The sequence below is a fragment of the Apodemus sylvaticus genome, chromosome 4 (assembly GCF_947179515.1).
Source record: "Apodemus sylvaticus chromosome 4, mApoSyl1.1, whole genome shotgun sequence".
Lineage (NCBI taxonomy): Eukaryota > Metazoa > Chordata > Mammalia > Rodentia > Muridae > Apodemus > Apodemus sylvaticus.
Window position 1 is genome coordinate 71526285 of NC_067475.1, and position 10042 is coordinate 71536326.

The 10042-nt window shown below is 42.9% G+C and overlaps 1 long non-coding RNA gene across 1 annotated transcript; it reads right to left on the bottom strand.

Moving 5' to 3' along the window:
* Window positions 1-1821: 1821 nt before the first annotated feature.
* On the bottom strand, window positions 1822-9077 carry LOC127683047 (uncharacterized). Its single transcript, XR_007977473.1, has 3 exons — window positions 9010-9077; window positions 8055-8250; window positions 1822-4917 (listed from the first exon to the last, which is right to left on the bottom strand). It is a non-coding gene; the product is annotated as an uncharacterized LOC127683047 (long non-coding RNA).
* Between the last annotated feature and the right edge of the window lie 965 nt (window positions 9078-10042).

Sequence of the window (10042 nt, forward strand, 5' to 3'; positions counted from 1 at the left end):
TCAACTTCATTAGTCATTAGGGAAATGCTAATCAATCAACCCTGAGATTTCACCTTACACCAGTCAGAATGGCTAAGATTAAGAACTCAAGCCGGGCAGTGGTGGTGCATGCCTGTAATCCCAGCACTCTGGGAGGCAGAGGCAGGCGGATTTCTGAGTTCGAGGCCAGCCTGATCTACAGAGTGAGTTCCAGGACAGCCAGGGCTATACAGAGAAACCCTGTCTCAGGAGAAAAAAAAAATTAAAAACTCAGGAGACAGCAGGTGTTGGCGAGGATGTGGAGATAGAAGAACACTCCTCCACTGCTAGTGGGGTTGCAAACTGGTACAACCACTCTGGAAATCAGTCTGGCAGTTCCTCAGAAAATTGGGCACATCACTTCCGGAGGATCCTGCTATACCACTCCTGGGTATATACCCAGAGGATTCCCCAGCATGTAACAAGGATACGTGCTCCACTATGTTCATAGAAGCCCTATTTATAATAGCCAGAAGCTGGAAAGAACCCAGGTATCCCTCAACAGAAGAATGGATGCAAAAAATGTGGTATATATACACAATGGAGTACTATTCAGCCATTAGAAACAATGAATTCATAAAATTCTTAGACAAATGGATGGAGCTGGAGAACATCATACTAAGTGAGGTAACCCAGTCTCAAAAGGTCCGTCATGGTATGCACTTACTAATAAGTGGATATTAGCCTAGAAAATTGGAATACCCAAAACATAATCCACACATCAAATGAAGTACAAGAAGAACGGAGAAGTGGCCCCTGGTTCTGGAAAGACTCAATGTAGCAGTATAGGGCAAAACCAGAACAGGGAAGTGGGAAGGGGTGGATGGGAGAACAGGGGGAGGGAAGGGGGCTTATGTGACTTTCGGGGAGTGGGGGGGGGGGACTGAAAAGGGGAAATCATTTGAAATGTAAATAAAAAAATATATCGAATTAAAAAAAAAAGAAAGAAATGGTTCTTTGGAGTAACTCCTGACTGTGTTGTCTAGAAATCGGCAATTTACTTCACAGGTTAGCATCATCAGTTCGGTCCACTTGCAAACATTTCATCGATACACCAGCTGTCCTGTTTGGTAGAGTCAGGATAGCAAACACGAATCAACAGCGGTGACACCACCTAATAGAGACAGTCAGGCCTCCCTCAGCCTCTGCTTGAGTCAGTAGGAGAGACCAAGGAGTAATGCCATTGGAAAGTTCTTGGCTGGGTCTCTCTTACAGAAGCAAAGATCAGCAAAGACTTGAGACCTAAGAGCGTTGTACAGCTAGCTCTATAAGCCAAGCTCAGCCTCTGTCACTGTCCATCGAGTCCTTTTATGGCCTTCAAATATCACTTGTCTTGCTTCAGCACCATGTGTCTGTCTCAGCTGACATCACTCTGCCAATCAGCCCAAGTCCTCGGAAGTGGCAAGAAACTGCAGCACACCACCAGAAATTCTTTGGTGTATTTCTATCTACAGAGTCCTGATAAATTGAGTTCAACTATGCAACGTAAGGCAGATCAATACATGTGATTTGTTGGTAAAGAACCCTTCATCACATGTCCTTTCACATGCTTTCTTTAGCAGAACATCCTCTCTCCTATATCTGCTTCAGTGAAACGCTCCTTCATGAGTTGCCTTAGCCTTTTACCTGTGTCCACTTCAGGAAAACACTCCTTCACATGTTTGTCCCAGAAAAACACCATCCAATACAACCAACTTTCCAAAGAACCCTTAAGTTCTACTTCAGGAAGTCACAGAAACTTGACTCAAGCTGAATTAAAAATGGTTTTGAAAAACATATTTTATTTCTTTTTGTGCACGTGGGTGCCTTTTCTGTATGCATATCTGTGTAGCACATGCTTGTCCGGTGTCTTCAGAGGCTAGAAGAAGTCGTTGAAGCTGCTGGAACTGAACTTACAGATGATTGTGAGCTGCCATGTGGGTGTTGGGAATTGAAACCATGCCCTCTGGCAGAACAGTCAGTGCTCTAAACCACTAAACCATCTCTCTAGCCCCTTAAAGATTACTGAAATATTATTTATTATCTCCAGGAAAGGCAGGCTGTAAGGATCTTAGGTTTAGTGATGGCATCATCATTGGGAATTTCTCTATTTCACCCTCTGGTCTATGCTCCCTTTATAATCACAAAGTGGCCACTAGTAGCAGAGTTATTTTCAGAAGATGCATTAGTTTATGCATGTTCAGCAGGGAAGACTTGCTGCTCTTTCCCAGAAGCCTACAGCAGGCCTCTCTTTGCTTCTATCACCACACAAGGAGACAACCGGAAGCTTCTAATTATGAGCCAGCAAGCAGGCCCTCAGGGACACTTAGCTATCAGCACCTTTTACCTTGGACTTCACTGCCTCCAGAAATGCACAGTATAAATTTTTGTCAGAGACACTTCCCCGGATGGCTTAGGGTTGCCTATCCCTAACTAATCACTGGTCAAAGGGACAGAGTTCCTTTAACCAGCTGAGACCATTTGTGTGGGTGGAGTGGATACTGCAAAGCTACTGTGTTTTTAAAGTTAGTGCAATAATACTTGCCTCTTGCATGCTCTTTTTCCAATGAAACTTCACATTTTTCCCTTCAAGAGGTGGGACCTGTAGTGTGGTATGGTCCCTCTGTCACTTACCCATGTGCACACACATGTGGTAGAGGCATAGGGGTCAGGAGTTTAAAGTGACCCTCTTTCACATAATCAGTTTCAGGCCAGCCTAGGCTACTTGACACCTAGCAAACAAACAAACAAACAAACAAACAGAAAACAATGCCGGAGAGAGGTGGGATCTTGGTTTCCTCTCCTTGAATCTGGGCAGGCTTTTGGCCACTTTGTGTTACTACATGATTTACTAGATTTAATATAATAATGTGGTTTAGTGTCTCCAGGCTTGCTATCTCTAGACACTTACTTAGGAAACTCAGCACTATGCTGCGAGGTCTCTCAGGCTGTCTGATGAACAGACCCACAGGGGGAGGACTAATGGCGATTGATTACCAACTCTTAAGAGAGCTGTCTCAGCCATAGATCCTCCAGCTTCAGTCCCGCTGCTTCTGCTGATACCATGTGAGCTCAGGAAAGCTGTTCTGTGACAAAGTTATAGTGTCTGTTACATAGCAGAAGACAGTGGGACGGGGATGCAGTGTGGAAATCCTTGCTTCTTCAGTACTTCCTCTTGTTTCTCACTCTGTCATTGGGTTAGATGTAAAGGACAAGTTGGGAGGTGAAGAGATTGAGGAAAGATTTGAAGTTGGAATTGAATTATTATACGAATATATGAATTATTATTTAATTACTATATGAATAACTAAGCTTGAGGTACTCGTTGATCTTAGGAACCAGGAGTGCTGCAACTTGTACTGCTTTGGGATTGACCTAAGTGGGGTCACTTAGGCATACATACAGAACAGCTGTGATTGGGTGGGCTGTGTACTCTGAGACACACCACTAGCAGAAACCTTGAAACGTAACATATTTATTCTGCACATCTGAATCAAGGGGGCAAGTTTATTGTTTACAGCTAAACAAGGAGGCAGTTTTGGTTAATTTGGGAAGGAAGTCTCTAAAGGAGAGAAGTCTCAGACTGTGAATTTCTGGGAGGAGGAAGCTGTGATTGACATTTTTTGCAAATTGTCAAAGTTTGCACATGAACCAGGGGAAGGTCTTTTCACGGGTCTGAGGCACTGGATCCTTGACATGACTATGCTCAGGTTCATGCAGGACTTCATCTGCTTTTTGCACAGGCAGGGTTTTCTTTGCTCCTCATGGAATTTGGGGGTGGGGGTCTTCAACTTTCTAACAATAACTAATATTTTATACATTACCACGACAAGTGTCTTAGGGTTTTATTGCTGTGAAGGGACAACATGACCCTTATGTTCTTATAAAGAAAAACAACATTTAATTGGGGCTAGCTTTCAGTTTCAGAGGTTCAGTCCATTATCATCATGGTGGGAAGTATGGCAGCATTCATATGTAGGAGAAGGAGCTAAAAGTTCTACATCTTGATCCAAAGGCTGCCAGGAGGGAAGTCTCTTCTGCAGGTAGCCAACAGGAGCCTCTCATTTCACTTTGGTTGGAGACTGAGCAGAAGAGCCTCAAAGCCACCCCCACAGTGACACCAGCAAGACCACACCTCCTAATAGTGCCACTCTCTGAGCCAAGCATATTTAAACCACCACAACAAGTTGCAGTGCAAGGTGGCTGCTTATAATTTAGATGTTTGGGATCCAAGGAAAATTATGATTAATTATGTATGTGTCTTTAAACTTTAACTATACCCACCACCCTGGAAGAAGGAGCCTTTCTTTCTCTTGCTTATGCTAGAAGCAAAGACCTTGAGTATGGATGTCAAAAAAAGTTTCCACATAATTTATGTAAACATTCCTCAAATGGACTGGCATATTTATTTGAAATGATGAATATGTTTAAGGAAATCTATAAAAATATTAAATAATAAAACAATCCCTTCGGGATCTGGCTAAGCTACTAAACTCAGTGTGGCTGAAGGAATTGCTGCTTCCCAGGTCCTCTGCTTTATCGTGTGTGCTTGTTTTCTGCCTCCACTCCCTGGAATGATTGCTGTTCCTCCATCATTTGCTACAGTTGCTTTACTTCCTTGTATTCAAAGCAATTTCTGCAGAGAAGACTCAATATGTCTGTAATTTCCCCAAAGTTTAAACTCTGAGCCCTGTTGTCAACTACTCTATAGCTGCAGGTTTACATATTGTTCAAACACAGATGTAGGTCCATTACTAAGAACATTTTACAAAGTCTGAAGAAGTGGCCCCTTTCTGGAAATGCTCTTCTGTCTCTTCACATCCTTTGCCCAGCAATCGGGCATCAGATGGGCAGATGTAGTACAGTCCAGGCAATGTCAGGAAGAGAACAGCTGCTGTGTCAATCATGAATCTCCATCCTCTAAGGATCGAGTATTGAGATGATGTTAGTTGCTCTTGTATATTAAGGCCAGGCATTACTGTGACTTTTCTTGCTCTGTCTTCTTACTAGTTCAACGCTTTGCAGAACCAGCCTGCCTCTATCTTAGGCTAAAAGCCATCTTATAGTAAAGACAAACTAGGCTCACTCCTGTTTATGATTAAATCTCTTTCTCCAGGATTGGGCTATGCCCCACCTGTAACCTTAACCACAAATGGTTCTGTACAGCCTGTTCCAGGAAACAGCAACCAGGTCTTTGTTTCAAAAAGTTAATAATCATCTTGCACTCTACCTTTGTCTCAAAATGGTTGTAATGGCTCCCTTGTTATTACTTCCTGTTGTTATGCCCACCTTGAAATCATGTCTTTGTTTCAAGAGGCTGATAATGAATGACTAATTTGTTGTGTTTATGTTCTGCTCCTATAATCCCACCTACTTTGCCCATCAAATCCTTTATTTGGAAACCCCCTACCCCTGTGCTATTAGTCTCATGTCTAATACTTAACCTTTCAAACCCCACCTTAGGGATAGCAGTCCAAGTACATGAATAGAAAAGCTTGCTTTAATTAAATTGGCCATAATGACTTGGGTCAGTTGTTTTTCTACTCCCTTGTTTGGGACTGAGAGCTTCTATTCTTTGTTTAATTTCCTTTATTTTTTTTGATTTTTTTTTCCCCAAGACAGAGTTTCTCTGTATAGTCTTGGCTGTCCTGGAGCTCACTCGGTAGACCAGTCTAGCCTTGAACTCAGAAATCCGCCTGCCTCTGCCTCCCAGAGTGGGATTACAGGTGTGCACCACCATCACCTGGCTAATTTACTATTTTTAATTAGGTGTGTGTGTGTGTGTGTGTGTGTGTGTGTGTGTGTGTGTGTGTGAAAGCACAGGTGCCAGGGGAAGCCAAGGGCTCCCCTGAAGCTGGAGTTATAGATGTTTGCCTGTTGTGGGGGCCAGGAACTGAACCAGGTCCTCTGGAATAGTAAATAGCACTCTAAACCACTGGAAAATCTCTCCAGCCCCCCTACTGATTTTCCTGTAAATATCACTGAGACCCTGGATTACTTGCTGGATGAAATGCTTTTACACTGGCTGCACTCCTGGAGTTGAGGTTTACATATTATTCAACCACTAGAGATGTAGAGGATGAAGCCAGGAGTGCTTCAGGAGTTGAGGGGAAGCAGCAGCTGGTCAGAGAAAGGACTCTTTGTTTTAAATAGGTGAGAGGCCCTTCCTTTCTGGAGCTGACCAATATCTCCACTTCAGGTACACAGATGAGCAACAATTACCAGGTATCCAGACTGTGGCCAATCAGCTCATACATTTCCTGGCAAGCTGGAACCCAAGCTCAGGCCTTGAACATCTCCACACACTGACAAAAATTTCTAGGTTGTTGACCAAAACACTGGAAGAAACTGATCTGGAGTTCAGAGACTTTTGTTTTGTTTTGTTTTGTTTTGTTTTGTTTTTGAGAAGAGTAGTGGCAGTGGTAAAATAATTTTATTCAGAGGATTGAGAGCAGGGAGGGCACTAAAGTATAAACCACACGATCTGATGTTCTTGGCAGGGCAGATCTTCCTGGACTCCTTATGACTAAAAGCCAAATTCTCTAAACCTTAATATAAGCTTCCCCTGACACCAAATTGCAGACATAAACAGGACATCTTTCTCTTGTCTGTTTTAAGGACATGCACTCTAAATTCCTATGATAACTGTATTGGATCACACTGAATGCCATGGTTTGGTAGTTAACTTCCTCTATGACGAGCATGCTAGTTTCAAACTCTCAGGTTCAAGCAATCTCTCCTGTTACACCTGGGACTACAGATAGATGCTCTTATCTATCTATCTATCTATCTATCTATCTATCTATCTATCTATCTATCATAGTGTTTTTTGGGAATCACAACCAACCCATCCTGGAAAGGTTTGAGACCAGCTAGCTGGTTTTGGCCCAGGGGAAACACCACAGTACCCTCTGAACATGTGACAGTTTCAGGGTCCTTATGGTTACACACACATATCTTCATGAAGACACTGTAAGTCCTTTGAAAACAAAGGTCATATCTTAGGCATTTCCCTGATTCTTCAATTAACAAAGCATAACACACTTCAGATATAACCAAATGACCAGAAGGCAGTGCATACTAAGCCTCCCCTCATAATACTGAGTTTCAGACTTTCTATTCCTTCTCTTACAGATCCTGCAGGTCAGATCAAGAGATTTGATAAATTATAATAAGGTGTTTCTTTAGACATCTGTATAGTGTCTGTCAACTTTAATATTTTTCTTTTTGATTAATGTTTTTTAAGAGACATACATGGAAAAAAATCAAACCAAGGAAGAGCCTAGACAGAAGCGAGAGCTTGCCATTTTCCTAGCCTCACTGGCCACAATACTCAATACTCTTTGTTACATTACCCAAAAACTTAATAGACACAGGGACTGCTGGGCTTATGGACAAACAGTCACCGATATGTTCAACAAGGTATCATCACCTTTGCACACTCTTTCACATCAGTGCACATAACCCCCTTCTTCACTTCTTCCTTTTTGTTTTCTTGAAACAGGATTTCTGAAGGTAGCCCAGGTTGGCCTTGAACACTATATCCTCCTGTCTTTACTCCAATGAGCTAAGATTACAGACAGGTACCTCCATGCTCGGGTCTTACTTTTCTTAACAACTGAGTTGACTTTAATTATATAGATACACATCAAGTGTTTAATAGTGTTTTTTTTTTTTTTAGTTGAAAGGCAACTATAGTTTATTTTTCTCCCAAAAAAATGCTCCAGAATGTTTGCATGCCTAGACATTGCTGAGGAAAACCTCCCAGAAGGAACACCAATGGTTTCCAGGATATAAACATTTTGAAATGAATTTGAGATTATACAAAATTGCCCGCCAAGGGTTAAAGCTTTGGGAGGAGCAAACAAGGCCCTTGTTAGGTTTGTAAGCCAGCAGGTCTGGTTGGAAAGCCAGGCATGGAACAATAGATGTCTCTGTTTAGGCATGCTTGTTTCAGCCTTGAGAAGACACTTGCGGAACAAAGGGCCCCTGGATGCTGTTTAAGGCATGTTCCCTCCCGACTTTCCCAGGCAGCCTCAGAGCTCTCGGTGTCTCACCTGGGTAGAAATCTGGTTTCTTAGTCACCTGGTGATGCAGAGCCAAAGCAAAAGCCAGCTAACAGGAATTACCTGTTTCTTAGCCCCTGTTGCTGGAACAGTTTGCCATTTCCCAGTTAGATTTCTTAAAGATGTATTTTATTTTTGATTGCATAGTTATTAGTGCCTCTGCTTGTGGTTTGGCGGGCGTGGCTTACTGGAAGAGAGAAAATCAAATACTGGTCTAGAGTTAAGCAGTTTGAATTTTCAGTGTAAACTCTGGGGAGGTAGGAATCATGGAGCACACTTTTGGTCCAGATTTCTGTGAATTCAATCCTAGCTTGGTTTAGAGTTCCAGCAGGGCGCGCGCGCGCGCGCGCGCGCGCGCGCACACACACACACACACACACAGAGTGAGCTGAAAAAAATACAGTGCTCACTTCAGAAAATTACACACTGAGGCTATTGGGTGCGGGTTCAGTGGACTAAGATGCAAATGGGGTGTAGGTATCCTGAGACTGAGGACCCCTTAGGGCTCGCCCAGGTGGTTAGTGGACTTGAGCCTAGTGGATGCTCTGCGTCACTGTTGAGAACCATTAAAGTGAGGCAGGAAACTATGGGTTTTGTTTATGGAGTGGGGGAAAAAGCGCTTGATTCTGCTGGGTGGTGTCCTGGAGCAGGGTCGAAGTATCCAAGCAATGACCAGGAAATGACTCAGAGACTTGCTGAGTCAGCACCATGGCCCCTTCCCCTGAGGGATGGGTGTGGGTCGCTCCCGAGCCAGGCCTGGTGCACTGGTGCGGGGATCTCCGGGGCCAGAGTCAGATTTAAAGATATGCGTCACACCTGCGGGCAATGGAAACTTTAGAGCCGCCCTACCCACTCCCCCAAGCACCCAGCCCTTCTGTCCTCATCTCCCTTGCTACAGCTAGCAGCAACCAGGAAGTGCGGTTGTGGTGTCCCATCCCCCACCTACCTTCACAGCAGAGGATTGAAAGCTCAGGTCTGGGGATCGGGGAGGGTGTGTTTTACCAGGCCGTTTTGCTTCCTACTTCCTCTACTAAAGAGGAACTTTTGAAAATTAAAGGAACCTACATCAGCAAAATATAACCGTCACTGCTGCTTCCCATTTGAAAACAGCCGAGTCTCTCTTCCTATCTGTCACATCATTTTTATATGTAACTTACAGAAGGATCACTGATAATAACTTTATTTGGTGTGTGTAGGGGCACACCTGTAAACTCTTGGGAGGGTCACTGAAAGTTTCAGGGAATAGCAAATTCCAGGTGAAAACTTCAAAAACCAAACCAAGCCAACCAGTCATCCAATCAACCAACACTTCCCCAAACCATACATATGTTTGCTTATAGTCTGGGTATTTGAATTTGTGTGTCTAACTAGGTGTAATATATGTGATATATTTAAATGTAATTAGCCATTGTGAAACCTCATGTATGAACCTGGAACAAATAAATATTGAATCTGTAACAGCTCTAGCTTAATATTTCTTCAGGTTTTTTCATTTGTTTTCTTGTTTCTTTGTTTTTCTTGCAGTTGCATTGATAAAAAGCAATTCATTTTTTAAAGTATTTTGATAGCTCTGGATTTCTGTTGAAAACTGGGTGACCGTCTTCTTTGTTCCCTAGTGCAAATCAGTTATAAATACCAGTTCAAGTAACTATTCCTGTAAAAGGCTTTTTTCTATGCATCGATTTATACTAGATGCTTAGTTACAGTTGGCATCTGTCTGATAAGAAATTACCTTGGGTTCATTCTGGTGCATGAACACACGAGACGACAGAATAACAATGTCTTTTTTGAAAAATGGGATGGTTGGAGTTCTTGCATGACACAGTGCTCCTGCTGAACTAATGAACACTATATCCTCTGTCACGGTTGATACTTGAGAGCTCTTCTTTTGAAGAGCACCATGGCTACTGGTATCCTACCCCTATCTTTTCTCTGGAACAACGCTCTCTTCTTCCAAGCAGCATTTGTCCTTGGAGTGA